At 44.8% G+C, this 7,206-nt stretch overlaps 1 protein-coding gene across 1 annotated transcript in view; it reads left to right on the top strand.

Moving 5' to 3' along the window:
* The first annotated feature begins 210 nt into the window (after positions 1 to 210).
* myt1la (myelin transcription factor 1-like, a) overlaps positions 211 to 7,206 on the top strand; it is a 51,819-nt gene continuing 44,823 nt past the window's right edge. The window contains 1 exon segment of the mRNA XM_046291992.1: positions 211 to 488. The gene's annotated coding sequence lies outside the window, so the exon portion shown is untranslated.

The following is a 7,206-nucleotide window of genomic DNA, read 5'->3' as shown; positions in this document are numbered from 1 at the left end:
TGTTCCCATGTGAATTAGCTAGTGATTCCCAAATACAACAACAAACGCAGGCGATAGCTATCCTGGCGCACAGCCTCTACTGCACGCACAGCTGCACACGCTCCGCTCCAGAGACGACACGACCGCTCTGTGGGGAGAGAGATCCACGGCTGCCTGCGCCGCACAATGTCTACCGCTCTGAATTAATACAGGAAAGAGAGGGGAGGGGGGGGCGATAGAACGAGAGAGAGTGAGAGAGACTGAGTGAGAGACAGGGAGGTAGAGACAGAGACAGAGTGAGGTGGGGAATGTGATTCCAGCCTAGCGCTCCGTTGGCTGGCTAGGAGAGGCAGAGAATCTAGGCTTGGCAGTGGGCTTGGCTTGGTTCATCTCTGCCTTTCTTTCCCCCTCTCTGTCTCTCTCTGTGGGCAGCAGTCATCGTCATTGGTTCCTCTTGGGTTTGCCGTGGTTGCCTGGAGAGCCGACGGTGGTTGGGGACCGATGGGAGGGTAAGTCAGATGCCTTCCTCTCTGGGTTGTGTTCTGCTGCAGTGCCTTGTTCGACAAGGGTCTCTCTATCTCTCTCTCTCTCTCTCTCTCTCTCTCTCTCTCTCTCTCTCTCTCTCTCTCTCTCTCTCTCTCTCTCTCTCTCTCTCTCTCTCTCTCTCTCGCCTGCTCGCCTCACACATTCTACATACAGCCTCTGCCTGTTTCCCCCTCCCTCGTCCCTCCCTCCTTCTCTCCTCCCTGTCTGTGTCTCCATCGCTCGCTCCGCTCTCTCCTCTGCCTCCCTCCCTTGTTTTTCTCTAAAGTGGCTGCAGCTCCCCTTTCATTCATTTCTCTCCCTCCATTTCTCAAGTGCTACGGGAATGAGCAAGAACACCCCGATTCTGATGACAGTGGCAAAGAAAGAGTGAAAGAAAGGAAGGAGGGAAGGTGAGAGAAAGAGAGAGAAGAAAGGAAGGGAGAGAGAGAGAGAGAGAGAGAGAGAAATTGCCAGTGTCGAAAACGAAGTGTGTGAGAGAAAGAGAGAGCGAGAGGGAGACTGGTTGCAGACTGACTTTCAGACAACTGGGAGAGGAAGCAAAAAGAGAGCTTTACCGTCGCCATTTCAGTAGGTTTCTTTTTTTTGCTTCCTCCTGTTCTATATTGTGGTTGTGTCGTCTCAGTTGTGTTTGTTATGAACATAGAGAGAGGCTAGTCAACTGTGAATAGTGAGACTAGGGCTGTGGTAAACATTCCAGCACACAATGTTGACAACATGCTTCATCTCTGATGGGATTATGGCGTGGAGCTACTTTCCTGCAATGAGAGAAATGCCACTTGCTGTGAGTTAGGACAGATGAATGTGGTCCATAAGGCTAATATATATATCTGGATACAAACGTTGTCTCTGCATGAGTGTGTCGGTTGCTGTTTTGTTGTTTTGTTTTTGTTTTCGACAAAGTTCTGCAAGGGCTTGAGGTAGGGATGCTACCACTAAAGTTGATCTTCCTGATGTGTTGCTCATTACCTCAGCAATGGACACTACTAGTATGAGCCCCACTAACACTTACCGTAACTATGACATACTGGAACAAACTGCAATGTCTATCCAACAGAGACCACAAATACAGTCATTGTCCAATTTGTATTTATTTACATACATACATATGTATATACATATATATATATATATATATATATATATATATATATATATATATATATATATATATATATATATATATATATATATATATATATATATAGTTGCAATACTGACATATACCCCTTTGTAAGAGAGGTGCCTTTGTTTTATAGAAGCCCCTACATAAAAGGGAGTGTTGCAAAAGCTTTTCACAGAACTTAATGTGCTATCAGGAATGATTATACCATCTGAAACAAATCCTGCTGTTCCAGGAGTGGAACACAAACTGGAAGGAGTCTCTTTGTTGAGCCTGGTCAAAGTCACGCACACTTGGACCTGCAGTTTTGAGCAGACAGGAAGAAACAGACAATGTACATCTCTCGCATTGTCGCCTCACGGTCAATCACACGCCGATGGCTTTGACTTGAATGGTGGGTTCGTCGCTACGGTCACCCGCACGTTCTGCGTGTGGCAATGTGAGGGAGCCATTTATGAATTTATGAGACAAACTTATGGGAGGGCTTCTGAGATCCGTTGACCCGTGGACTGTCCCCGTTCCAGTTAGCCCAGGCCATGCTGAATGAACCCCTACAATGTAGTTGCATTAACAAGCAGAAGAAGAAAAACCATCCTTGTGCTGCAGGGAGTCTGAATACTCAGAGGCAACCGCTATCTGGGGTAATGACAGACGATGTCTAATAGGGGATCAATTCCCTTTGTTATATCCAGACCTTCGCTGCATTGCAATGCTGTGTACTGTGTGGGAAATGGGAAATAATAGTGTTTCTCCGCGTGGATGGTTGAGAGAGGGAAAGTTGGGATGATGGTTGAGGATGAGGCCGAGTTCATCAACATTATCGAACGTTTCGGGTCAAAGTGGCAACATCTTCATGGAATGTATTCTCACGATGAAATCCGAAATTGTGTGAATTACCAACTGTATTAACAGTACTACCATGGCTAATGTAGTTGTTTTTACAAGGATCTGTCTGTCTGCCCTGTTTGTCTGCCTTGTCTGTCTGCCTTGTCTGTCTGGACAGATGTGGACAGTGGCTTAACTCCTCCTTCATTGTTGGTGAATCTAACTATAGGATCTGGTGGGGTTGCATGTGGCTTGAGCCCAGTATGCATGCAGACAGACACTCTGATTGCTGAATCGTGTCATGCTATTAGCCAGTCTCCAAGGCTGTGAGGCTGGCTTCTGTTGGGCCTGTCTGCTCACACACACACACACACACACACACACACACACACACACACACACACACGCACGCACGCACGCACGCACGCACGCACGCACGCACGCACGCACGCACGCACGCACGCACACACACACACACACACACACACACACACACACACACACACACACACACACACACAAAGAGACAGACTGGTGAATGAGGCCTGATCCCACACACTTTAGGGCAGACAGCACAGCAACGATACATTTAAATATACTTGTGAATTAGACTTTATAATCTCCTGCTGCTACTTCTGCTGCTACTTCTGCTGCTACTTCTGCTGCTGCTACTTCTGCTGCTGCTACTTCTGCTGCTGCTGTTGCTGTTGTTGTTTTGGTTGTTGTTGTCGTCGTTGTTGTTGTTGACAATAATGATGATGACGACTCATATAAAGTCATTGATACAACAATAAAGCATATTGAGAGATATGCGTTTAAAAAACTGTACTCTTGGCCTGTCCTCTTTCCCTCCTTGCTGCCACAAGGGTCGTTGTGGTTGAAAATGGTATGTCCTTCCATTGAACAAACACAGCACTATCTAATAATATGTAATACTGATGGAAGCTGGCATTGATAAACACAGCACTATCTAATAATATGTAATACTGATGGGAGCTGGTGTTGATAAACACAGCACTATCTAATAATATGTAATACTGATGGGAGTTGGTGTTGATAAACACAGAACTATCTAATAATATGTAATACTGATGGGAGCTGGTGTTGATAAACACAGAACTATCTAATAATATGTAATACTGATGGGAGTTGGTGTTGATAAACACAGAACTATCTAATAATATGTAATACTGATGGGAGTTGGTGTTGATAAACACAGCACTATCTAATAATATGTAATACTGATGGGAGTTGGTGTTGATAAACACAGAACTATCTAATAATATGTAATACTGATGGGAGTTGGTGTTGATAAACACAGAACTATCTAATAATATGTAATACTGATGGGAGTTGGTGTTGATAAACACAGCACTATCTAATAATATGTAATACTGATGGGAGTTGGTGTTGATAAACACAGCACTATCTAATAATATGTAATACTGATGGGAGCTGGTGTTGATAAACACAGAACTATCTAATAATATGTAATACTGATGGGAGTTGGTATTGATAAACACAGCACTATCTAATAATATGTAATACTGATGGGAGCTGGTATTGATAAACACAGAACTATCTAATAATATTTAATACTGATGGGAGCTGGTGTTGATAAACACAGAACTATCTAATAATATGTAATACTGATGGGAGCTGGTGTTGATAAACACAGCACTATCTAATAATATGTAATACTGATGGGAGCTGGCATTGATAAACACAGCACTATCTAATAATATGTAATACTGATGGGAGCTGGTATTGATAAACACAGAACTCTCTAATAATATGTAATACTAATGGGAGCTAGCATTGATAAACACAGAACTCTCTAATAATATGTAATACTAATGGGAGCTAGCATTGATAAACACAGAGGGTAGACAGACGTAACAGTGGAGGACCTGCCTGAAGGAACACGGTCTTATGCTGCTCCTAGTTGCCTTGCCTACCCAATAATAACCAATTACTTGTTCCATAACTGCACATGGTAACCGTACTGTGTACATCCAATCAGTTTGGGATATGGCAGCCCAGTAAGGTTAGTCATGACCTGACCAAGCCATCAGGAATCAGGCAGGCAGACAGACAGACAGAAAGAGACAGACAGGCAGACAGACAGACAGACAGACAGACAGGCAGGCAGGCAGGCAGGCAGACAGACAGACAGACAGACAGACAGACAGACAGACAGACAGACAGACAGACAGACAGACAGACAGACAGACAGACAGACAGACAGACAGACAGACAGACAGACAGACAGACAGACAGACAGACAGACAGACAGACAGACAGACAGACAGACAGACAGACAGACAGACAGACACAGAAAGAGCTATACTCTACTACCATCTGTTTGTTGCCACAGAAGAAGTTTCAAGCATTGAAGGCTATCTTCCTGAATGAATTGACATGACCCAGATTATATCAAATGACACATGATATTAATAGAATATCAGATAGGGTGAGGAGGATAGAGGATGAAGTCGATTTTTACAGACTGGCTTTTATTCTCTGACAAAGTAACTTTCCCATGAAGTAGCTAGGTGCTTAGCAATATAAGATTATCATGAAACATTTTAGCTTGAGATAAATGTGCTGTTTGAACTCATGACGGAGAATGTTCTGATATAACCCATGCCAGTGAGGTTACTCTGAAACCAGTGACCCAAGTGGCCTGCTACTGCAAAATAGTTGAGCTTTCTCTCTCTAATTCTATCTCTTCCCCCAATGCCCCTCTCTCTCTCTCTCTCTCTCTCTCTCTCTCTCTCTCTCTCTCTCTCTCTCTCTCTCTCTCTCTCTCTCTCTCTCTCTCTCTCTCTCTCTCTCTCTCTCTACGCTCTCTCGAACCTGTCCTATTGTGTGCTGCGATGCAAGGCTGTAGGGAGGAGAGTGAACCAGAGCTAAGGTGAAGGATTAATCCTGCTCTGCATATTTAACAGGCAGAAGCCATCTCATCCCCTCATGTCCTTTGGTTGGTTCCACGCCTATTTTCCCTGCTTCCCCATTCATTTTGGGAATGAAATCAAAACACATGTGACTAGTCAGTGGAGGCTAGTCAGTGCAGTGACTTGCTGCAGTGAACCAGAAATGCCACTCAGTCCTGTGATGCAGAACTGGATCCAAACCCTCTGAGACCAGGGTAGTTACCCAGCATACCAATGGCTTGTCTGACATCTGAGCCACACACTGTCACATAGACAGGAGAAAATACTGTCATATTAAAACCCCTGTCATATTAGCGTCCGAAAAGGTACCCAGAATCCGGATGTCGTGCACCACTTTTGACGAGTTCACTACAAAGAGAATTCAGCCCTAATACGATATGGGTTCTAATCTAAAGCATAATGCCCCCACACACACACACACACACACACACAAAGGAATTTGCCTTTTCATTTCGGCAGCGGCAGGGCGTTTTGCCTATCCTTGGTGATTATGTGAATTCGGCTGAGAAAGAAAATGTGTCCTTTCATTTGCTCTCTTTGCAGTGGCTGAGGGTTAGGCCTGTTGTAAGCTGCAGTGTGCCATTCCTTCAAAGGCTATTTAAACACATTAGAGACCCCCCCCCCCGAATGAGATAACCTCCCTCCTTTGGATGCAACAGCCAGAGTACTAAGTAGTGGTCACGGTGGACGAGGCGCTGTGCTGTGTGATTGTAATCTAGTTATTTCAGTAGAACCATTCACGGAATTCAATGGAAACTGCACCCACAACCAAATGACATCATAATCATACTACAATGAGACACATGGTTCTTACTCCATGGTCACAATGGCCATCTAGGGTCATCTAGGGTCATCTCGGGTCAATGACCTTTCATGTGGGTTGCTTTTGTCTTTACCTCTCTCTTTATACTTGGCCCGTGTAACATGTTTCTCTCTTCAATCAGATCAAAGGCGAGCCGACTGCCCCTGAGACTTTGCCAAGAAATCTATCAATCCGATTATCTCATTGCGGTCAATGAGATTTAGAAATAGTCACACACACACACACACACACACACACACACACACACACACACACACACACACACACACACACACACACACACACACACACACACACACACACACACACACACACACACACGCACGCACGCACGCACGCACGCACGCACGCACGCACACACACACACACACACACACACACACACCGCCGGACGGGAGCGTAAAGATAATTATTAGTCGGCTCCGGGGTTTATTTCCAGACACCGCTTTGGAGCCTCCACAAAGCCGACTCAAAGCGTGAGTCATAGTGTGGGAGAGAGGTATTATTTATAACATAACAGACTCGCACGCGCATACAAACGTACACACACACACACACACACACACACACACACACACACACACACACACACACACACACACACACACACACACACACACACACACACACACACACACACACACACACACACACACACACACACACACACACACACACACACACACACACACACACACACACACCTCAGACACACAGCATTGGGATTATTTCACAGTGGACTAAACAGACTAAACAGGCAGTAATGGTAGAAGCAGATAGAAGGAGATGGATGGAAGCTCCTCGATTTTGAGTCCATCGTTGGCTTCAGGCTCTATGAGTCAGCAAAACAGCCTCTCTCTGCCCATTAGGCTTAATGTGTTACTAAAACAAGCACCTATCAATGTCACTGTAATTCATTACATGTACGTTCGTGGTGCATGACCGTATCACGCAAT

The sequence above is a fragment of the Oncorhynchus gorbuscha genome, linkage group LG12 (genome assembly GCF_021184085.1).
Source record: "Oncorhynchus gorbuscha isolate QuinsamMale2020 ecotype Even-year linkage group LG12, OgorEven_v1.0, whole genome shotgun sequence".
NCBI classification, from domain to species: domain Eukaryota; kingdom Metazoa; phylum Chordata; class Actinopteri; order Salmoniformes; family Salmonidae; genus Oncorhynchus; species Oncorhynchus gorbuscha.
The sequence above is the reverse complement of the archived record's forward strand: the minus strand, read 5'-3'. Positions and strand labels throughout refer to the sequence as shown.